General features: G+C 45.1%; 1 long non-coding RNA gene across 1 annotated transcript in view; it reads right to left on the bottom strand.

Moving 5' to 3' along the window:
- LOC104143600 (uncharacterized) overlaps positions 1-21,826 on the bottom strand; it is a 119,066-nt gene extending 97,240 nt beyond the window's left edge. The window contains exon 1 of the long non-coding RNA XR_011142602.1: positions 21,683-21,826. This is a non-coding gene — a long non-coding RNA (uncharacterized lncRNA). The remainder of the gene's footprint in view (positions 1-21,682) is intronic.
- Positions 21,827-24,887: the final 3,061 nt, after the last annotated feature.

Genomic DNA, 24,887 nt, shown 5'->3' with positions numbered 1-24,887 from the left:
AACTCGGACCTGCCACTCCGCTAAGATGAAACCCAAACTAATCTTAAAATAACTGCAGTGACAATATTGCCTTCTTAGAAACTCTGGCTTTAAGCCTCCTTATTATTGGTGAAAAATAAAATTTGCGTATACTATACATTATTCTCATTGCCCAAGTGCCTACCAGCCCCCGGAAGGCGCTATGCAGTTTTTCAGCACTAAAAGATGCATAGCCCTTGTCCCAAAGTCCCTGCAATGCAGGTATAAAACCCTAAATGGCTGGAAAAGGACCCAAGGATAAGCATATGGGAAAAACAAAACAACTCCCACCAGGATGAAAAGCAGCGGTTTCTACACCCCTGCTGCCTAACCGTCCATCTTTACCATGCTGCATTTATCTGCTGTTCATAACAGTTTGTTGTATAATGCTTTTCTTGTTTAGCTACAGTAGCCTTCCAGATTCGCACAAGGAAACGACGAGGGGTTTCCAGCGGAGACATCTGCCGCGGGCACGCACAGCAAACTCCGCCGCTGCGTCTCCCGGCCAAGCACAGCGAGCTGGACAGCACAGAGCCCGGGACGTGCGGTCAGCGCTTTATCAGTCCTGGCTATTGCTCTTTTCCGCAGCGCGGCAGAGCTATATCAAAACCTCATTTCATTAGCATAGTTGAGGTAATTTTTATGAGGGTTACCACAGCAAAAAGAATACATTTACTGCTATGTTCCACACACATGACGTCACGAGCGGAGCGCGCTGAGGACTCCCACAACTTCCACGCTGCGTACCTCCCATGCAGCGGGTCTGAGAAATACTTAAGGGAAAAAAAGGGGTGGGAACAGGATATTTTAATTGACTTGACACTGAATTCCACTCTCCGCACTGAATCAACTGAGCATTAAATTCATGTGTCTATTATGGTATGTGCAGATGTGTCAGGGTACACATGTAAGTGTTTCCAGTCATTCACAGAGTTATTTTTTTGTTGAACGAAAATAATGTGAAACCCATTAAAGAAAAGATCAACAGAGTTTGATAACAAGATGCAACAGCTATCTAAGGTTTTTGAACAATCCTAACAATTTCAGGCAAGAAATTTAACTTTTCAGCACTTATTCCTAATATTCACTAGAGATAAAATATTTCCAAGGGGGAAAATGTGGCAGCCTTTTCTTTCTTTTTTTTTTTTAATGCTACTGTATTAACTTGGATATTTTTTCCAGGATAAGATTAGGATAAGTTGAAAATGAAATTTTTCAATACCTGTACTGATTTTCTTTTTAAATAAAAACTTTGGCAATGTTGAAGTAAAATATTTTGACAGATAAGATGCATTTTTTTCTGGCTTAAAATATCCTTAATTTAAAATTAAGTTATACCTGGTTTTAAGAAATCATTAAAATGGAAAGAAGAGGCCTCAAAATGCTTGAAACAAAATATTTTAGTTCACTTGAACAGAAGACTTTTTTTTAGATTTTTAGGATATGCAAAGTTAAGAGATTTCAGTGAGAAAATATATAACATTCTGGAAAACTGTCCCAGCAATTTTCACAGGTTAGAGGGACCACAGTTTTGTCACTTCTGTCAAAAAGACAGAGATGGTCACATTCCCTGCTGGCATAACTCTTGCAAAGTGGAAGGTATTAGATCAGGAGAGGATTTGTCCGACAGAAATAAAACAATCTGTCCTTCCTGTAGGCAGCCCATCCTCTGGGCTGGTGTAAATCACTAGGATACAGCAGAGGATGTGGCCTCACGCTTTTTAAATGATTCCCATCCAAATGCCTGTAGGAACCAGCAGGGATTCGTGGCAGTAGAGTCCTTCTTTGGAGCCGGGCTTTTTACAAACCAGGCTTTGTACTGAAATCAAACCTGCAAGTCCAGTTCAGGCCGTGAAAGCCTAAAGTCACTATCTTCATTTGCACGAGGCACAGGATTTTTAAGCTATCCGCCTCTCTCCCTTTTTTTTTTTTTTGGTAATAGGATTTAGAGCATTGGGGGGAAAACGCTGCTCCGCTCCCCACCCGCCCCCGCGCAGGGGCTGGAGCGAGGGACGGCGGGCCGCAAACGCAGCAGGGCCCTCTCAAACACAGCGCTGGGTCCAAACTATTGTTATCTAACTCACACGCAGAAAATAGCATTCGATATTTCCCTTGAATCAAAAATGATCTACCACAGCAATTTTCATTACTCCAAGAAAAAGAGAGAGAGAGAGAGAGAGAGAGAGAGAGAGAAAAAAAGACATTACTTCTCTGAATTACACGCCACTTTCATAATTCTCCCCGAAGTACCACACAGGGACTGTGTTGAAGGGAGGAAAATGAAAACAGCTGTGGAGGTTTTGGGTTACACTGCAGTTCAGCGCTGCCTTTGGCCCTTGCCCACCAGTGCAGTTAGTTCTAATCCTGGTCGTGAATGTCCGTATTTGTTACTGCTCGCTAAGACGAGGCTTCTGCCTCTTAGAATAATAAAAACTGTTGTGCGCTTATCTGCTAAGCTTCTTCGACAGTTGCAAAAAGTCATCAAGGCGGCAACGCGCACGGGGCCCCGGGCTGTCACTCAAAGGGGCTGCCCAGGGCTCCCGCCGGCCGGGAACGCGGCCGGATGGGGCTGCGCGCGCGGGCAGGCGGCTCCGGGGCTGCGGGAAATCGCTGCTCCGCATCCCCACTGCCCTGCGGTCCCTCTCTCGGGCCAGGGTCCCACCGCCCTTCACGCCTCCAAGTACTCCTTTTTCTCTCTTTCTTGTTTTTTTTTTTTTTTCCTTTTTTAAATTTCTGCTGAACATGCCTCAAAACACAGACGACATCCCCATTGGTAAACTGGCTCCTAAAATAGGTCGCATCGTTTTAGGAAGACGTTTTGGCTCCCGAGACAGGTTTTGATGAATAAGAGATGGCTCGCTTTCAGCAGAGCTGTGATTTAGAGCCGCGGGGGCCTCCCCTGCGGCGCTTGCACCCCGCGGCGCGGCTCCGCACCGGCCGGCTCTCCTGCCGCCCGCCTGTCCTCCGCTCTCCCTCCAGCGACGCTGCGCTGCCATGCTATTTCCTGCTGCTGGGCTCCTATTTTTTCTCTAATCCCTGACTTCCTCCACACTCGCCAAATAGTTCTCTTTGGTCTCGACTTTATTAACTTAAGCTGCTGATTCCTCTGTCACTAGAAAGCAACTCTGCGCGTTCCCCTTCCCTCTCCTCCCCGTGTCCCCCCGCCTTCCTCCCACCCCCATCCCCAACCCTACTGCACGCTGAGAAACCATTTGCCCCTCTGGAGGACTGCATATTTTTCCCCAATGCATTTGAGAAAGAAAAGTTAGGGGGAAAGTTGCTGGCAGCTCCCCACCGGAGGATCATATCTGTTTTTAATTTAGATAGTTAAAAATTGCAGCTCTATTGGAATCTGGAAGAAGAGCGTGTGTGTGCCTCTGTGTGTGCGTGTGCCTGTGTGCAGCGCATTGTGTGTCTGTATGGAAACAGGGTGACATGTTTATTGCGTGTGTGCACACGTGTTGTTTTCGCTTATGTGGAAATGGCGCAGTGCATTGTTTGCAGCACGCGAATTGTTTGTGCCCGCGTTACATCCTCACAGCGCTGACTGCAGCTGACATTTTTATCTGTATTGAAAAGCCCGAGAGAACGGCCGTCTATGAAATCTGATGACCCTCATCAGTCCCATGGGGATCCCACAGTTCGAAAACCTCCCCCAGGAAGGTCAGCTCACAACACAGCGCTTGGAGGGCGGACGGCAAACCCGTGGAGCGGGAGCACAGCCATGGCCGTCGATTTGGAAACCTGCGCACCTGCACTGCAGCCCCCCACCGCTCTGCATGAAGGAGAAGCCACGTGGCCCAGACCTGGGTTATGCGCCCGTGTGGATGGGCTAGAAAGGCAGCACAGGGCCACAGACCCAGGGCTGGACTGGGGAAGCAGGAGGCTGGTGATGAACACACCACAGAGCAAAAAAGGGTTGTAACCTCTGCTGCTACAAGAACTCAGGTCTGGCATCTTCACAGAGGTGTCAGAAGTCCCCTCCATGGGACCTTTAAGGAAAGCCAACAAGCATGAGCAATTGGTTGCTCAAGGCACATCTTGGCAGCAGCAACATTAGGGAGCTCAGCCGTAGTTTGTGCTCCTCAGCCCCAAAACCTGACAATCTTCCACCTGAAGTTCAGTAGAAGTCATATATACACATATACATATATTAAAAAATATGGGGGACTATATAAGCATACACAAACACACACATGGCCTTCCATACAGTCTTCCTCCACATGCATACACACACACACATAAATATATACTTACACGGGACTAGGGAAAGCACTTTGTTGAGACCCTGAACAAACCTAGAGGGGAGGCTAGGGTAATTTTTCTGCCTCTAATGGAGTTCACTTCCTCTCCGGAACCCAGTAGAAGTGACTTATTACAGGAGCTTATAAAAATTCCCCTGAAGAATAATTGCAAAATGAAACAAATTGCGCTAAGTACTGGCCAATAATTTCACGGGGGACGGAGGCTATTAGACCAGCCGGGAAAGTCCTGGTCTCCACTTCACTGCCCTCCAGCTGGGACAAGCCCTGCCTCAGGTCAGCGATACAGTCAGAGTGTATTTTTAGGGAGCAGTTAATTGTGTTTGCATCAAACGGGAACTGAAATCATTCTGCCTGCCCAGAGCTCCTCTTGGCAATGAGCTTATTGGGGCGATGGGGCTCAACTCTGCAAGGTGCGGTACCTGCACCCACTTCTAGTGCTTCACTGTCCTCACAGTTAAAAAGTTTTTCTGAAAAATATGAAACTGCCTTTCCACAATTGAAGTTCGCCACTTCCCCAGCTACCTGCAGCAGGCAGGCAGCACAGCCTATTTGCTTTCTTTCTGCTCCTTTGGGATATTTAAAGAACATTTGTGCGTCTCCCTCAATCTCTAAACTACAGAGCATGCTTCTTCCAATCATGCCTCTCTTCCACCTTTCTAAACCTCAGCTCCTTCTTGTCATTTTCCTCTATACCTCTGCGAACTACTGAGGAAACAATTTCCCTGTAGCATTAACCAGTATTTTGGCCTCTGCTCAACAACTGACCCGCGAGGAGATGTTCTTCTGAGCTGAAAGAAAAAAATGAGCCCAGCACATTCCCTCCCCCTTTCCCTCCTCCTCCAAAAAAATAAAATAAAATAATCACACAAGTGATGAAAAATGGGCCATGTGTAAAGAACAGCAGACCCCAGGGGCAGCTCTGGATTGAACTCCCTATTTATACATGGTTTTACATTATTATTTACTACAGTAATCAATGTAAAAACACTGCCTACCCTAGCAACCCCTGTGTCATATGGTGTGTATACATCACCTCTGGGAAGCAGGTCAGCTCTATAAAGAAAATCAGCCATATTTAATGTGAAACTCTGTAGTTTTTACAATGTTTTTAAAAATGTTTTACAACATGTAGAAATGCTTCCATAAAAGCAGACTTATTAATCCCAGTTTTAAGCTATCTTTTAAAGTGTAGTTTTCTTATACAAATATTTTCCTTGTCTCCCCACTGCTCCCCCACACCCTTTTTAAATAATGTTATAATAGAAAAGGAACCAGATCCTTGGATGGGGAATTCGGATCAGCACCACTCGCCTCCACGGACCCCCCAACTTATCCTAGAAGATGTGTTAAACAAGGCAGGGAGAGGATAGGTCCTTTGTATGGTACTGGTGCCTGCTCCAGAAAAGTCAACCTTTCTGTGTGCTATTGGCAAAGCAGGATATGTGCAAGATTTAACATTTTTTTTGTGCTTATCCCAAGACTGAGAGTCTTCACACCAAATGTGAGGCTCTCCACTTCGGTGTCTAAATTAGGAACGGAATTAGGACTCTCTGCTAGCCAGTGGAGGCTAGCTCAGGTCTGAATTGCCCTCTGGAGGTGCCTGTCCCTCATTAATGCTAGGAAGAGCCTGAGGTAATTAGGTATCTATTTTAGGAACGAGATGTAAAATGAATCCAGGCCCAAAAGGCACTTTGGCCTGTTCCTGGAGAGGCCTTGCTATGCATTATCTCCCACTTGCACCCCCCAGAGCCTCAGCAGGGTTGCCAACCTCCTCCTGCCCATGGCCCTGCCACCCCTTGTCCTCTGCACCGTGGGCAGGGAAGTGAACACCCCTCAACCATGAGGGAACACGGCTGGAAAGGGGACGAGCTTCCCCCCACAGTGCCTGGAGGTACGGCAGGTCAAACCGAGCTGGGTTCAGGCTGAGCAAAGCGGGGACACCCTTACGCCATGGGTCCAACATTGGGAGTGGACAGCAGTGCATCAGCTCCCAGGCACCCACAAAATCACAATTCAGTCCTTCACTCTCAGAGGGGAGCAGAGAGACCCCAGAACTGTCATTCCCCAGTCCTCTAGCATGAGTAAAGCCATACTTGTGAAGTCCATTTCTGCAAGTTCATTGCTTAAATACATCTGGCAACACCTCTGAGGAACAACGCAGATCAGAAAAGCACTATACAAATGACGGCTCTCTGTTGTTAGTTTAGCAATGCCCAGTATATTCAAAAAAATCCACTGCATTAGTATTTGCGGTTTCTGACTGAGACTAATCAAAATTAGCTCTCAGATAAGCCAAGCTGCCGTCTCTCTCTCTCCTCCCCCATTTCTAATCCCCACAGCACTTTCCCTTGGGTGACAGCCCATTTTACAGGTGGGAAAACTGAGACACAGAGGACTTGGTAACTTGCCAAGCTCATATAGTTTTCTAAACCATAACAAATCATGGTCAAGAGTACCAGATCTTTACATCATGGATTGGATACTGCCATGGTCCTGTGAGGGGGGAACTGTCCTGTCCCTACTGTCTGACTGCGTCTATTCATGCCCATCATCAGCCTTGTTTCTGTAATGGGCTTGACCACGCTGATCAGGGGATGCTGTTTATCTTTCCCCCTGCATGACCCTGCTCTGCAGCCTCCTCTTGCTGGTCCTTCATTGGACCCAGATTTCAGCCCTGCCTGCTGTTTTTCCAGCAGTAGCATTTTGGCTCCTGGCAGACTGGAGAGACGTTTCTGCCAGCAGCTCAGAAATCCCCTTTGTATCTTTCCCGAGGTTAGGCTCACCTTGATGCTAGTCTCTGACCCCTCTTTAATGCAAAGGAATGTGTGAAAAATTTATTCCCCTTCAATAAGAACTCATTTAAATTCCCCAAAAGGTGACCCGGCTCCCTCCACTGTGGATATATTGTTCTCTGAGAAGCTGTTTTACTTCTGACTTCATTTGAGTTCAGCAGAAAAGTGAGATCTCGCCTCTGCTGATCTAATGGTTTAATTCTCTGGCATTCAGTAAAAATAAAACAACATGAAGACAGTTTAAGGTACGTTTCTCATGCTCATAAACAGTCCGACTAACTATAAGGAAAGAAGGAAATGCTGTGTGTCACTGGGTGAAGCGTCCTTCTTTTAGCTTTCTTAATTAGTGACTGTGGTAAAAATAGGAACTAGATTTTCCATTAAAAACTTAGAAAAAATATTTGTTTTGTTTATTTGCTTTTCACAACACACACAGCGAAAGCCAAACCCATCACTTCTACTCTGGTTTGTTTTGTTTTTTTGACAAGTGAAAAATCGACAATCCTAGACTTAAAATGTTTTGGGGGCTGATCTGGAAAAGGTGCCAATGCAAATAAATAGTGTCATTCTTTGTGTAAAATTTCATCCAGCTTAAAAAAAAGCGGGGGGGAGGAGAGAGAAACCATTTTTCATCCAAAAAGCACTTTGGAAAATCAAAACCCAATTGTCAGCTCACTTTATTCTCAATCTGATTCTCATTAATCTTCTGTGTGCTCAGAACTGAATGCTTTGCAGTGATATTGTTTCTAACAGGGCTGCAGCGGTCTCCAGGCCCTGAGCAGAGATATGCGCTGCTGGATGCTAAATAAACACATCCTAAGTAAAGGTAAAGGCCCATGCCATCCTCATTTCTACCAGGGGCAGAGAAAGTAGTGGTTTGCTATCTCTCCTACCAGTGGGAAGATAAGGCAGGTGAAGATATTCTGGAAGGAAAAACAGCTAAGAGCTTGTAATCCCATTTTTCCCCTACTTAGATCAAGATTTTACTTGCACCCAACCCAGTCAAGACACTTTCACTGACCTACCCGATGTTGTTGCATCCAGTGCATTGAACACAAAATCACCCTTCTTTTCCCCAGGTGCAGCTCAGTTGCTAGGCAGGCAGAGATACCTGTGGCCACCCTCTCACATGCGTCTTAACCATAAGAGACCTGCCACATGATCACATCCCTGGCACACGGGGCAACGCTGGACATCCAACGCAAGCCACGGCCAGCTGCAACTTGCTTTATTTGTGTCACTCGGGTATGCTCGGGTATTTGTGTCACTCTGGTTTTCAGAGGGGAGAGGAAAATGCCCTAATACAATTTATTTTTTAAATGGACCTATTTAAAACTATGGATGCCGACCTTTCAGTAGTCTTCTGGGGGCTGTTACAAAGGGGCCCTGGTTGAAATGTATCTGAAGGGAGTTAACCACAGCCCTTTGCTCACACATGTGGTATAATGTAGGCTCTTTATTGCTTTTCTTTACTCCCCCCACCACATACATTTAAGATACACAGAGTAGAGCCTTTCTAAATATCTTACAAGTGTGTTTGTGTGTATGCTGGATTTATGGCAGAAAGGGGAACACACTTCTGCCCTCAATTAAGGAACCCTGTGAGCAAGCGGGACTCAGCAGCAATCTCCATGCAACAGCCCAGAGGGAGCTGCTGGAGAAGAGCGTAGCAGGGCTCAGAGGTGCTTGGGGAGGACAAGCGTCCCAGTCGTACTGGGGGAAGGAACTCATGCTCTAGCATTTCAGGAGGAAGGTTCCCCAGGCTCATGCATTTCCCTCCAGAGACAAAGAAAACAGTTTGGCACTTTTGCCTAAAGCTCAGCCCTACAGAAAGCCTCCTCCAATGCTGGGACACACAGGCAAGGAGCACGGTCACCTGAGACTCCCACTATGGTCAGTGGATGGAATAGCTCTTCCAGGGCCAGACTTATGGCCTTAGACCACCCCTGAACCATCTTTTGAGGTGCTTCTGCCTCTTCACTGACTGTCCAGCAGCTTGGACTGGCTGGTTGTTTCCAAGCCTAGCTGCGTCTCCTCTTCTCCCTCAGGCACTACTGCAACTGCAGCCTTCAAGTTGTGAGGGAGATGAGCCAGATCATGTCTATCATAGCCCAAGCCAGAGCACTGGGGGAGGAATAGTCGAACTACCTACCATGGCACCTAATACTGATGTAGGTGTCAGTGATGACATCTCTGTTCAAAAGAGTGATGTGCGACTCAGACCACCTACCATGCAGTGATGCCGGATCCTGGCTCCTTAATCACAGGGAAGAGACGAGGGCTGTACTTTAATCATCTAATACAGGCACCTAATGGCCACACCAGCCTCTCCCCCTTGACAGTCAGGGGAGCCAGGAGCTAGCATCACCAGACGGTAGACCAGGTAATCGTCTCCTCCTTGCCATACCAGGCACCCTGACATGATGTTCAATCTACTCTAGCCGTCCCTGACCTTAGTGACAAGATTCACATTGATTTTCAATAGACACCTTTTCAGGTGCCCTGAGATGTCATGCATTTGATCGTGTCATGAAGGGGCAGTAGCTCAGCTGGTGTAGATGAGCGCCAACCAGCTGAAGTCAGCAGTTGAAGACTTGGCCCAAAGTTGGTGTCCCAGTGTTTAAAATTCCACAAATTGCAAATCCAACCCCAGTTCTAATCTTGTGTGGTTTTTTGGAACTCTGCTTTGCTGCACTAATGTGCTTTTAACATTGTTTCTGCCCTGGTATGCATGTTATATTAGCACACATGCACACGCGCACCCTGTATACACAGAAAGTCTATAAACCAGGGCACTCGTATAATTTTAAAATAGACAAATCAGTTTAAAGCATTAAAGCAAATCTGGTAAAAGAAAATCTCTCCTGGGTTGACATTTTGTTTGCCAAGTTTTAGCTTGGAATGAATTTTTATGACTCAGTTATAAACCCTTGAAAATAGAGGTTTATAATGGAAATCTTGACAAATCCTTAACACAGGCCCCATTGTAACATATTCTGTACATATCCCATTGATCTATGGTAATAACAAGTTTTATATAAAACATTTAAACCATGGGAGCGACGTGGTTATCTTCAGGCTTCCAAAAATATTTTTCAAATAAATAGGTGGCTTTTTCAATTGGGCAAAATCAAGGAATTGTACATCGAAAATGACATTTAAATATTCCCCTGGATTTAAGAAATGCAAAAAAAAAAAAAAAACACATAAAAATGCAGAACCCGTGATGTTTCTTTGGCTGAAAAACAGCCACTGACTAAGCAGCAATTCTGCTGCGATACAACTCTCAATGCAGGACAGGGTATTAGCCACAAGCAACAGAAATGACTTTCTTAGAGGATTAGCTGTAGGCCGAAACAATAAGCAACTTAAAAAGCAAGCTACCCTCTGAGCAGTGGAGCTGACAAAACTAGGATTCAAAGAATTTGTGCACTAGGTCCCCCAAACCTCCCGCTCCACCACAAGACGCCCCCGCTGCCTCTGCCATGGCGTTGCTGTCCCGTCGCCCCGCTGTGCAGAGCTTTCAGCGGCGGTGCCCGTCGCGGTCCCACGCGGCTGGCCCACCAGGGCTGCGGTGTCAGCTGCCTTCGACATCGGCTTGGGAACTGATTCATAACTGCTTTTTCCCTTCTCGGGCCCTTCGAACACCAGGCTTAAAGAAAGAAAACATTTCCTGCATTTTTGGGGTTGGTTCTAATTATCTCCTGGCCTTTAAACATGCATAAAATTGGTGCTATCTCAGGCCAGTTGGCCACAGCTGATTTTGTAATGGTGCGTGGTGCACACACATTGACATACGCTGGCCCAGAGCCAGACTCAGGCTACGCTGTACATCCAACCCAGGTATTGCAAGCATTTATCTCCACTGAGGGCAGGGAAATGGGACATGGGGCTGTAGGGAGAAGGGACAGGTTGAGCTGTTCATTTTTAATAAACACAGCCCACAAACTTTCCTCCAGGACTCCAAAACATGACAGCCTTGGATGGGTTGCCTTCTCTAGGGGTAGAGAAAAGCGATGACACATTTTCAAGGCAAGTAGATCTATCTATTCATCTATCTATGCATATTCTAAAACCTATTCTAACATTTTTCTTATTGGATAAGGAGGTTCTAGTTCACAGATGGGAAACTGATGCACATAATTATAAGGAACAAGAAGTGTTTCAGGTTCTTTTCAGGTATTTAGATACTGAACTAGCTGTGTGATCCAGATGTCCAAGAGCTTTGGGCAAATGGGAATGCAAAGGGAGGAACCATCTAATGTGGCTTCATTCACTTTAAGGTGACATATATTGTCTAAGTGAGTTTTCCAGGCTCTCTTGAATTGGTTAAAGAAGGCACCTTCATGATATGATTCAGACCATCCTAAAACAGGTAGGATGAACCACAGCCTGGACAAACTTGTCTCAGTTTTCCTGATTACAAAGGGAACCTAAACGAGCCACCCTGACAAGTCCTCTAAAGTAAGCCGAACGGCTACCCTTGGCAAAGTGGGGATTTGATCTTACACCTCCCACATCCTAGGGAAGCCTCAAACAAGGCTCATTTATACAACCTAATTTATATCCAACCAAAGGGTAAATAACTGGCATTTTGAATGTGCATAAGTGGGCACACCAAATACAGCTCTGTCTACACAAACACACACACATGGAGGAACACAATTGCCGCACGCCTGATTTGCTCCCACAGATAAAAACAACTTCCTTTTCATGCAGTTAGTCCAAACTGTAGGTTTGAATTCCTATACTTGCATCCAAGGGAGTGAGCCATTTCCATCTCTGATACATTCCTCTTACCTCCATTGAAACCGATTACTACACTGCTGCTTTAGCATGAACATAAATTTTTCCGACTTAACATGTTGCTTTAGGACTCAGTTCCACTCGACAGTAGACTTCCATATGTGCTGTAATGTTTGTGTTTCTAAGCAATGCCTCGGCAACCACATCAGGGTTGCCGAAACACGAAAACGAAAAGCCTGCCTTTTAATTTTCTTTTTCTGGCTATCTCACTTGGAAACTCGAAATAAAGGAAGGTGGTCTATCTTCCCCAGAAGAAATGTAGTCTATAGGGCCAACTTGTTCTTAACACACACACACACACACACACACACACACACTTCAAAAACATTTTGGTGACATGTGTCTATTTTAAAAAATAAATACTCTTCACTAGGATTAGTTTGGGAAGGAAAATGTTAATTTGCAGACATGTGAGAGGCATAGCAAAATATCTTGTCCTTGTGGAAAATGCCAGCAGGTGTTGTCTAGGGATGTTTTTTCCTTTTTAAATGCCAGAGTATTTCCACACACACAGTCCTGGCAGCATCCTTTTGCATATTTTGTTGAACGGTTGACAAATTAGCTGCATAAACTTGCATGAATTCCATTCCCCAGCTATTCATGAGCAAGCAACAGTTTATTCAGTTGCCTTGACCAGAGAGGATAATGGCTTTTCTTTTCTCTCCCCATCCCCCCCTTTTTTTTAAAGGGCAAGATCTAAATCTCATTGAAGTCTACAGAGAGATACAGAGGTTTTAGGATCATTATGAAAATCTGATCTGACACATACTATAGAATTTCACTCTGTTACCCCTGTAGCGAGCCCTAGAATTTATGCTTGACTAAAGACCAGCTCCATTATTTTGCTGGGCTTTGAGAATCAAGCATTTGTGCCTCAGTTCTAGAAAGCATTTAAACACATGCTTAAGTCCCTCCCTAGTCAATAAAGGCACTTAAACACATACTTTGTTCCTGCTGAAGTCAACTGGATGTTGACACAGCAAGTGGCTTGCTGAGTGGAACAAACTGCTAAAGGGGAGCCTGAGCGAATTGCATTATTGTACTTTGAAGCTTAAAATCGAGGATACATTTATTCATTTTTACAGCAATCAAACAATGGACTTTCCTTTCCATGTGATGTTCGAAGATACTAAGATTTGGTCTTGCCTGGAGCTGGGATGCAAATTCAAAACCTGCAAGGGTCATCTTATTTGTATATATGTATTTTTTTAACAAAGTATAAATGTTCTCAAGTATTTCATATCACACTTCTAACAGTGCGCCTCAGTCAGGCCAGAGCAAGTCCTTTCAAAGCTACCATTCAACTTCTGTTGTGAGACACTTCTACGCAATCCAGGAGAAGCTTGTGCCTTGGTGACCACCTCCCACCACCCCTCCCAGTCACAGAGACACAAAACTACCCATAGCAAAGAGCACTCCTAAATCCTGTGCCGTTTCCTTACACAACACTAAACTGCTCTGCTGGAACATATTCTCCCAACTCCCTCTATTTCAAACCGAGGCCTTCTCCCTGTGGGGCAGACCACCCTAAAGGAAAGCACTGAATCTTTGCCTCACCACTCCCAGACTGTACCAGTAGTGGAGCTGGAGCCACAAACGGGGCATGCCCAACTGCTCCAGCCCTCAGCTGCATCCTCCCCTACGGATGTGGCTCCTCTTCACCTCAGCAAGGCTGCAGCATATGTTGGCTGCCTTCGTCTTCCCTCTTCTCCATTTAGAAATCGATTTTAACCTCAGTGAAGTGGTTAGGGGCACTTAAGAGCCAGTTATGGCTCATTAGAGGCTGTGCTAGGTTGGTGGAAGTGGGCAAGTAGCTTAGAGCTGCTATGGCCAGGTTTAATGCCATTTTGCTTCCCTGGGATGCCCTGTAGATTCAAGCGGGCAGCAGGCTCGATAAAGAGTCCAAAAGGAGCAGCCAGCCCTCTTCCCTGGCCCACAGCAATGGCAATTCCTCCCCTCTCAAGTCCAGCAGCAACGGTTCAAATCCAAAATAGTGCTCCCCGATCCTGACGGCAGCTGGGGAAAGGGCTCTCTCCACTGCCTCCTGCTCCCCAGCATGCACGTCTAGGGCAGCAGACCTTATTTTGCCCACTGTGTGGCAAAGCCCTGTAGAAATGTAAGCAACTAATTACAGCTCGCCTGAACATATGGTTTCAAGGATCTTTCAGTGTGTAAAATGCATGAATATGCATCATAACTAGATGTCACTGCTTAAGTTACATAATCCTGCCCAAACATGTATTTAAGAAGGACCTGACGCCCTCTGTTTTTAAGGGGCTTCAGCAGTGATTAATTCTCTGCGCTTATTAATCACAACATGTGTTAGTGTTTGATAAATTGCCCAAAAGTTACATTAGCTAATAAGTATAAGAACAAAACGAAATAGTTTCATCTGTTTTTATAATAAGACAAAGAGCATCATGGGAGCATACATGGTGGTCATGAATAAAAGAGAAACATTCATTTATGATAATTGGTTTCAGCTCCCCGTTTGGCTGGTTCTTGTGACCTAAATGTATCCAGTTGTTTCCTTTCTTTCCCGTTGGTTTTTGGGTCAGTCCTAATGGTTTAATTCAACAAAAAATGTCTACCATTTCCTGTAACCTCTGTCTTTTTTCATTCCTCCTTCCAAAATGTTTTTTTCTGTGCAGCATCTAGAGAAATCTCCCTCGCTCTCTCTCTGTTTCCTTCCAAGTGAACAAAGTCAATATTGTTGACAGAGAAAAGGTTTAACTCCAGGCAAAAGAAAAAAAAAAGTAATAGTCATTTATTTGTCTCCACTTTTGAGTTCACAAGGGTTTTTTGTTTGATCCTGGCGGTCAAGACTTTGACACGGAACATGCCCCCTCTGACCATGAACAATTTATAGGGGGAGAAAGAGACAAAAATCCTCATTCATGTTTAAGAAAGCAAAGGAAATGGCTGTAGATTAATATTTGTGCATTTCTAGCAAAATTTCTGATAGGTCTGTAACACATTCAACCACCCTGGTTGAGAAACACAAGAGGCGAAACTCAACCCTGGAGAGTTGAGTTTTGTTACTCTTGGACACCTTTCAAAACATCAGCCCTCATTCTGCTTTTCTTAGGGCAGTGTTGTATTCCAGCAGAGAGTGAAAAATACTATATGGCATTTGCAAGAAGGAGACGTCCACTGCCTGGGTTACCTTGAAGCACAAACTGGGGAGTGCTTGCCATGTTCTTCAATTTGCGCTCAGGACTGATGCTCCTTGAATTCCACAAAATGGTTTTATACCTCCCATTACTTCTGCTCAAAATGACAAGTAATGAATTTTATAGCACAAGGTCTTGCTTCCAAACTGAATGGAATACGCTGCACAGCACAGTACAGGAGTACCAGAAGGCTGTTAGTACTCAATAGAGATATCCTAACATTTGCCATCAGAAGTCCCTGTTCTTGGTTACATTCATCACATTTAAACTATTTGGGCTAAAATTCCCCTTTACCAGGTGTCTGCCTACAGCAGAATTTTCTAGGAAACTATGAGGAGGGTGGGAGAGGGGAAAGTCTGGCAGTTTTCCAAAATAAGATTAGAGAAAAGTGCTTAGTCGACATAAAAACAAATTCTAACAATTATTTTTTGGAGACTGTCTCACGCCTCCATGCTCTGGAAAGGGGACTGGAAATTTGGTGTCATCCTGGGAACAGGGATGTGCCTTTCACATCCAAATTTGGCAAAGTAAAAAGCCTTTGAAAACATCCCACTAAAGATTTATTAGCCTTTCAGAGAGAAACCTCTACAGATTCTGCCTGCCTTGATCTTGCTCCATTTTAGGGCTTCTCAGGCTTGCTCAGGACTTTCCTTGCTATGACTCCCTTCTTGGCTACTGGACACGGCTGCGGCTCTGGGCCCAGGAAGAGAGAGCCAGCAAGCCGTCTCTGTCATTTCGGCCTCTAGGTTCTCCATAGTGCCTCACTGCCCAAGTCACACAAAGAGAAAAGCACAAAAACACAACTGGGAAGCAGGAGAAATGAGTGAAGGACCAGGGAGAGGTCAGGAACAACGTCTGGGGAGAGTTTGGGTCCAAGAGGACACTTGGTACTTGGTATCAGTAAGCAAGTTGGAAGCAGGAGGAAAAAATGAGGCAAAGTAGTGTGGAAATAATATAGTAAGAGCACAGATAAAACAAAGATACAGGGAAGTGGATGAAGGTGATGGATATAGCTTTAATTCCAGTATTTCCAGGCCAGGACTTCAAACAGCAAAGCATTTTACTATCTTGTGGAAATAGCTGACAGGCTTAGAAAACAAGACAAGAAGATGCAACAAGAGGGCAGAGATAACAGTCAGACTACAAAATAGCATGATTCTGAATATACTAACTATATGCAAAAGGTCTAGTGAACTGCAATAGTAAATTCAAAGTCTGCTCTCAAAACTTTCATGTTGTTGTTATCCAAAAAACCTCTGACTGGAAATCAGTTCTGCACAAAATCATGTGAATAACATAAATACTCATGTGATTTTAGCAATACTGTTGCTAAGTTGTTTTTAACCTTTAAGAATTACAGTTCTTTACAACTTTGAGCAATAGAAATTCTATTTTCTGTTACTGAAAACCATCCTTCCCATTGGATCGCACAGCTCAGAGGCTAAGACTTTGAGGAAAAAATCCAACCTGGAAAAACTCTGGATGCGTGAGTATCAGCAACATTTGGTAAACTAGTGGTACTCTTTCCTGAGGATGCTGTAGAGTCCAGGAGCATAAATGAGGTCAAGACATGATGCGACACATTTGGAGAGGACAGCTCCATCTACAGACAGTAAATAAGACAGTAAATACTATGGTTCAGGCATAAGCTCTGGCTCTGGAAATCACATCACAAGCAATTGCTGGGAAGATGCTTCAGAGGAGAGATCACACTGTATTCACCTTGTTCGCTCAGATGTGCTAAAGACCGCTGCTGGCCACTGGGTCCAGGCTAGGTAGACTTTGAGGTCTGACTCACCAACTATAATTCTGCATCAGGGCAGTTTTTCTACGCACATCCACTCCTCTCCTCCCTGTAGAGGCTGCTCACAGCTGAGCTCCAGTCACAGCCTCTTAGCTCTTGGGAATCACAACTCACGCAGGCCAATACTGACGGTTCTGCAAGGATTTCCGCCTATGAGGCAAGAACAGCCACAACCCCCCTGAAACAGTCCCCTCTCAACTGCTAAGGTCTGTGATCTGAGAATATATTATATCTAATGTGGTACAGACCGCCCCTGTATCCTCTGCAGCATCAGCCAGCAGCACAGCTACAGCCTCAGAGACTTCAGCTGCAAACTCAAAGCACTTCCCCCATGAACATAACACAACTTGTGCACAACTTGTTTTGCAGGCAAAACAGCAAGCAGAAGAGCCAGAAAACTTGCATATCAGAAAATTAAAACCCACTGTCTAGACAAGAGATCAGAAATAATCTTAAATTCCAAGCAGTGATAATTGACTGGAGGTGGAGAGGAGCAGGAGGAGAGGCTTATTAACAGAAAGGAAGTTTCTTTTTAGGTATATGATAGCAATAAGAGGAAATGATACTATTTCACTATTACTACTACTAGGGATTCATTGCAGCAGGTTTTCTTTCTAATTCTGCACTTTTCTAACAAGAAAGATCTAGGCTTTGTATTAAATTTAGTCCCTGCTGCCAAAACTTCCAAAGGAAACAGGCTTGTAAGTGCATGAGACACCTGCTTTGTGTCTATTTGCATTAGTCACAACTGAAAACATGATCCAAGAGAACTGCACATCTTAAAATATGACAGGCATTAAAATGTTCCTGCATCTTCTCAACTGCTTCAGAAAACTTTCATCTTTACCTACTCATATCAAACCCAGGGAGCTGGTGAAGCCAATTTCTGTACCAGGACAATCACACAAAAACAATCGTACCGTGGGCTTTCCCATGGAGGGAACCATGATTTCAAACATGCTAGCTTTGTGAGGACAACTCTTACATTACTGAATGCTTAAGTTCTTGCGGGATAAGGTTTAACATCCAAAATAACTCTGGAAGATATTAGAATTTTTCAGTAATCTCCAAAACTATATGCCATAACGACTTTATCACCCAGTTTCACTTCCTAAGCTCTTTGGGCATAACACAGCAGACAGCTGAGCCCCTTCACTCTCCCACCACTTACTTTCAATGGGACACACTTGTAATAACGTTAAAATATCTGTGCGAGTCTCTGATCTTCTCTCCTTTACCTTATGCCTTTCCTCACCTGCCCCTGTGGTCATATCTCAAAGCCATTAGGACATGCTTTATAACAGACCCAGCTGACAAAGGCCAAGCAGGCAATTTAACCAGCTTTTCCTTTTCACTTTTCAGGTAAACAGTATTTGAAAATCTCTAAAGTTCTTCTTTTGTAAAAAAGCACAGTACTTGGAGCAGGGCATAGAGAATAGTAAAATTCACATCTTTCTGCTTTGAGGAGCTTCCGTTGAAGCCAGTATACAGCAGCAAAGCCATCTGATAGGACAAACGCATCTCCAGTTTCTTTCGCTGGCAGAAGGTTAACTAATACCGCGTTCCTGTTCTCGCATATGTTGAACACTGTGGAAACCTTGCACATTTCTTTGTTTCCAGAACTGCCTAACAATGATATATGCAGCTGCTTCAGAAATATGAAGACACACCTTTAGCAGTACACTCTGGCTCAGAATATCCCAATTATCTCAATAACACTTAGAGATGATCTGCAATTCTATAGAAAAGCATGAGTTACAGTCAGTTTTGCATTGCACAAATGCAGATCTGGCTTAGATAAGCACTTCGCATTCCTGACAGGAACTTTTGCATATATCCCTGCTGCACAGAGGTCCCACAGAGCTGTTTATGTGCAGGCTTAGCTGTGATAAGTGACTGGCTCTAAATCTTATCAAATTATTTCAATCACATGGATTAAGCGTTTTCCTCATATCCCCAAATACCTTTCAAAAGCACTGCAATTTCAGTCAGAGCGAATCTAAAAAGCCACCACTACAGCTGGTGCCCAGAAGGGGCAGCTTTGTGGAGCGAGGTTAGAGAATACCGCTAGAATACTGCCAGAGAAACTTGCCCTTCTAGTAACCACGCAGTTCCACGAATAAAGGATTTCCATTTCCTCCAGAGATGCTGGTACAAACCTTTCCACCCATTCTGAATTCACCGTGAAATGAAAGCGCTCTCTCCTTTCTGTGAGCTGAAGATTTAGATGACTGTAAATAAGGAGCGGGCTGGATCTCTGTCTGCACAGGGCTCCGCACAGTAACTCACATCTTCAACTTACTTTACAAATATTAACTGCGAGCCAGACACTATTTCAGCAAACATGACAACAGCTGTGCCATTTCTCCATGTCACTCCACTCAATCACGTGCTTTTGCAACAGTTCCTTTCCATTCTACCCCTGCATATGTTTTCTCCTGCTTTGCTACACCAAATATTTGTTACACCAAATAAAGGATACCTTTAATCTAGAAAATGACTGACTTTTGCATTAAGGGATAAGCTCTTCCTGCCACTTTCTTTTTATTTTGCCCACTTATTGGCCTTTTCTCTTTCCCGTGCTACTCAAATCCTTGAATGGTGAGTTAACACACACAGCATGTCAGTATATTTACAGTGTGCTAGAGTTTATGCACGGTTTTGCATACGAGAAGAGGAATGGCTCGCCTTCCAAGCTATGCAAACAATATGCTTCTAATTATTACACTGGGAGAGGTGACCTGCCCCAGTTCTCCACCTACGGCTTGTGTCAGCCACGCATTTTCTTCCCTCTATCGGGGCTGAGGTTTCTTTGACAGCTGACAAACGGCGATCTCCCGTGGTTCACCTGACAACCCTGAGCCCAGCATCAGGCAGCAGTTGTCACAACCGCGCAAAGAGGCAGTGGAAAGAAGCTCTGCCAAAAGGCAGAGCGACAGGATTAATAAAATATTTAGCAGAAGAGTAAATAAATCTTAGAAACGGAGGACACAGCCACAGGCCGGCTCCGCTCCAGCACGGCAAGGGAGGAAGAAGTGTCATGGCAATGTGGCACTTCAACGGGAGCAGGGAGGCTCCGGCATGGTGTCCGCATGTCCATGGGCTGTGCTCGCACTGCCACAGCCTCATGCAGACCATTGAAAACCAGCGTTTGCAGAGAGCAGCACCAGTAAAACATGCAAATCTTGGAGAAAATCTCCTCAGCCTCCCTTCAAGGACCGCACTGCGTTTTGGATGACTGGCCCGGAGCTGGAGCTGCAGATGGGGCATACCCAGCCTCTTGTCATGGGCAGGCAGCAGAAAAGGGGAAGCCAGGTGGTTTTACAGGACCAATTTCCAGTTCAGGCTCCTGCGAGCGTGCAGAGGAGGGCAAAAGGCCCTGAGCATCTCTCAGCACTTGCTCTCCCCTTTGGCACCTTGCAGACCCTGGGCAGCAGCAACGCAGTGGTGCCGGCAGCTGCTGCTGCCCGGGAGCTCATCTAGAGAGCAGAGTGGCTCACTCTGTTCATGTGTGGGACCAGTCCCCAGACAGAGCATCCCCGGCTCCCCAGAGCCAGCTGCAGGTGCAGCACGCCACGAGGGAGTGAAACCCGGAAAGAGAGCAGGGCAGAAAGCAAAGAGCTGGCCTGACGTCTTCCTAAGCCTGTTTCGCTTTAAAGGTCTGCAGCTTTACACGCTTGGGTCCAAACTGACAGTAATGCAACCAGGAGGGCGGTCATGCCAAAAGATCGCTGTGCAAACTCCTCTTGCCTCCTGCATACAGGAACTGGGATTATCCTGGCAAGGGCTACCAGGCTGTCCCTGTGTGCTGCAGATGAAGGGCGAGAGAAAGAGGTGACAGTCTAGGAGTGGTGCTTCTGCTCTCCTGCTGACCTCGGGTCAGACTTAAAACCATCATCTAAAGACTAATGATAAAGCAAAAGCCTCTGCCAAAAATATAGGCAGAATATTCCTGCCAGAATATATGTTAAAGAAAGACACACAATTATTTTTTAGAGTTGCTGGCACAGCGCTCTCAGGAAACCTTTCCCTTTAAACACTAAAATTAAACAAACACATGAAACACAGGGAGAAATGTAATTACTTTATAGCTTGACTTTGGTCTATTGCCTCGGGTATCCAGTTCCTTTTCGTACTGATGTGGAAACTCAAATTCCCCCCTAACAGTGTCATTAATTCCTTGGCCTGGGGAGCCCAGCTTTCCTGCTGCATTTTGCATCAGGAAATCCCAGCCGCCGGCACCTTGCTCTGAGAACCATTCTGCAGGTGAAAGAGGAGCTTCCACCTCACTCCAGCATGGCCGAGGTGTGGGGGGGGGGGGCAGGAGGGCTCCCCTCTCGGTGCGGGAAGAGAGCAGATCCAAACAACAGGCTTACAAAAAAACCACACACACACACACAATTAAAGATCCAGCCTAAAATCTTTCTCCTCTGACCTCCAGTCCACAAAAAAGCTTCCCTTGCATGCCAAAAAAAAAAAAAAGACAAGGGGTGTCTCCTTCTGCTTGCCTTTTTCCTAATAAAAATACCTTCCCCTTTCCCTCCTCACGCCCCCCCCCCACCGTGGGTCTTCCCCCTTCACACAGCTGGGACTGGCTAACGCTGGCGGTAAACGAACGCCCATGTTTCGAACACAGGCAGGGCTCCGTCCAGAGGTGACTGACGGCAGTCGAGAGACTGCCGTTGACCTGTGTGAGCTTGGATCCCTCTCGCAGACCACCCTCCCCGGGAGCGAAAGCTGCTCCAGTGCCTTGCAGACAAAGCAAACAGGCAGTAAAGAGTGAAGTTAGCCCCCTGGGAGGAGAAGCATCTCGCCTGGACTTACCTTCCCTGCTGCCCTACATTCTCAGATGCTGATGAAACACTCAACCTCGCGTTCCAGCCCAGATACGCGGCAGCCGCCCTAACTCCTTCCCCTCTCTCGTGCTAGGACAGCTGCTCCTGAAAAAGCCTTTCTCACGCATTGTGTAGATCCTCCCGGCTCCTTTCAGAGAGAAATCTTTTGAGGTCGGTCCTGGAGGCAGACCGGTAGGAGCCTGCCCTTTGCAAGCTGTCATGTAATTTAGGAGGAACCAGGACAGACTCTGTGAGTATATATACCACTGTGACACACACACACACGCTCACACACCCAGAATGTGCCTGGCATCTGAAACAGCCGATGCTGGATTTATCCCTTCCCTTTTTGCCAGTGACTGACATAAGTGCCGGGAACTGTTGGTGGAAAACTGCTTATGAGCTTTGGGCCTGATCCAAACCCCACTGAAGACAAAGGAAAGACTTGCGATTGCCTCCACATTGGCTTCGGATCAGTCCCATTATCTTTGTTCAGACAGCAGCATGCAAACAAAGCCGGCAAGCCCTGGGGCAGGGTATGCCTGCACCCAAAGGCCCGATCTCAGTCTTCCTTAAAATGTTAGTCCAAAGCCTTCCTAGGAGAGCTCAAGCCTTGGAAACTTCACGTGGTCACAGCTGTCAGCCCTCACTGCAGGGCTGAACTGTGCCCCTTGGGGCTGACCCCCAGGTTTCTCTGTCTGGGCAGGCATCAGCCGTCCTGACTCTTCCAAGCCAGACCCACACCTACATCCGCATTTAAATGGTACAAATCACCCATCTCACAGGCGGAGTCCGCCTTTACCAGTAAAACACCATCACTTTAGGGCCCTCCAACCCTGAGCATGCCTCTGTACCTCTACAAACATGGGGTCCATAAGCTCTTTATATTCCAAGAGAGACAAAGAGAGTTAGAGTCACAGATTCCTTCCCACCTAAAATCTACCAAAACCATCTGTTTTGTCAACAATTAAGCAGCAATTTACATTCTTCCTGGGCAAGAGAGAGCTTGCAAAACTCAAAAATGGTTTGACATTGTTTCATTCCACTTCTCCCGGCAGCACTACCTTTCTCTTCATTTACTAAAAAAAAGCTGAAAAAATACATTGTTAAGTCATGCCCTTCTATTTTAAGGCATTTGTTGTAACTACACAAGGTTTTTTTTCCCAGAGGGAGAATAGCGGAGAAGCATGAATCACACCAAATTTACCTAAGTAAAGTGCAAAACAATTCTCTGCCCTGGGGTTATAGAATTGCAGGCTCCTGGGCCTTATTTTCTAGAGTTTAGGCTATGCACATCTGTAACAGTGTACCTACTTCCATTAGAGAGATGATTTTGTTTTAGCCTATACCACTCTAACAGTAACAATCCCAAGTGTGCATATAGTTATATTATACCATGACAGCTCTTCTTCTGCTAATATGGGAAACTAGTATAAAACTTCCTTACATCCCAAGTTTAAAAACACATTTGGATTATCACTTTTTAAGAGATTAGCACACGTCAGCTGAATGACAATAAACAGCAACATGTATGTCCTTCAAATGAGACAAACGAGCTGAAATGACTTACTGTGAACTCCTTTTGCTGAGGTTTCAGCTGCGGTTTGGCTTGCGTCTGTGGTGGGCTATGACCCTGCTCACAATTACCTGGGCTCAGAGGAGAGGTGGGAAGGTGTGAAGAAGTGCTAATGTGCCCGTGCATCTCACCCCAAATAGTGCTAGCCTAAGAAAAGGTGGCCCAATTTTGACTATATTCAGACACCCCAAACCAGGACAACTCTGGGGAGCAGAGCAGCTCCTACAGCTTCTAAAGCCATCTGGCATTTTTGTGTTCCCAAGCTCTGAAAACCAGAGGTGGTGTCACAGGTCAGGTAATACTGAGCTTAAGATATGTAACACTGCAAATTGTTTTTCAATCCTGGCCTGATCTACAGCCTTGCAAAAGCTTAAGTCTCTAAGATTTCCCACCCCTTCCCCTAAGAAGCATAGAAGAGAAAGTGGATATTTAGAGGGAAATAGGATAAACTTAGTAGCATGTAAAATTAATTCTTTAATCAGAGATGTCTTGCCACATCCTCAGTATGGTGCTAGGGCTTGAAAGCATGCCTTATTTTATAAGCTCATTTATTTACTAGAAAAGCTCAGCAACTAATGTATGTCTTAACGAAATCCCTAGAAAGGCATCTGCAAACAGTTGCACTGAAACTTCAATTGCTGCTGACCGTAATTCACGGCAGAGCGAAATCCTGGAATCTCTGTGAGTGTAGGGCACAAATAGCTCAAGGAGGTGTTTGGTACGAAGGAAATGGTGATGCTTCTTCCATTTCCCATGAATATCATATGCACAGCTCTAGCCATATGTTGTGTTGAATCTGCCACATTCTTCAGTGGTGGGCACAGATGTGGACAGATCTGACAGATCAGGGTCTTAGGGTCACAAAGGAGTAAATTGGGGGCAGATGATTTGAGAGTCACAGCTTATTTTTAGAAAAAAAGGGGGGAAAAAAGATTGCTAAGAATCATTTCTACCATGTGTCTGAACAAGAAAAGCATTTATCTCACTTACTAAAAACAAAGAGGAGTTTCTTTCAAATAATGAGTTGGTTTTAAATGGCTAACAAAGATTTTTTTATTCACTCTATAGATCACAGGTGCTGCAGAAAAGCAAGCACTTCACCATATATTTCCATGCTTCATTAAAGAATATTATGGTCTCCAACCCTGCTCCACCTTTGCAGGCACAAAGCAATTACTTTAACAAAGCAGCAAAGTTTCTTTCCAATTGCCTAACTTACACTGTCCTCTGGTTCTTCCTCTGATTGGTGTTATTTTCCTTATATGTAAACTGCAGGTGATAAAAGACATCCCGGAAGTGGAAAAGCCTTTTCTGAGAATATAATCACTTCTAGAAGGTAGAACAGAAAAAAAGGGTGATGCTAATTCACACCCTTCAGATGTCCAAAATACAACAGAATGTGAAAGACACACTTTTGTCTTCGGCACATCTTCCATTTACATTCATAGGAGCATATACACAAGCATGCTCTCTGCCTCCTGCTACACAAAGTTTAACAGTGGAGAGTTACAATAAAGTGTCACGTTACTTCATTAGTCCCACAAACGGCACTGCTGAACATTTACTCATAAACTGTGAGACTTTGAAAAACTGAGGAAGAATTCAAACCTAAACAGCA

The sequence above is a fragment of the Struthio camelus genome, chromosome 8 (assembly GCF_040807025.1).
Source record: "Struthio camelus isolate bStrCam1 chromosome 8, bStrCam1.hap1, whole genome shotgun sequence".
NCBI lineage: Eukaryota > Metazoa > Chordata > Aves > Struthioniformes > Struthionidae > Struthio > Struthio camelus.
This window is presented reverse-complemented; position numbering and strand designations above follow the sequence as displayed.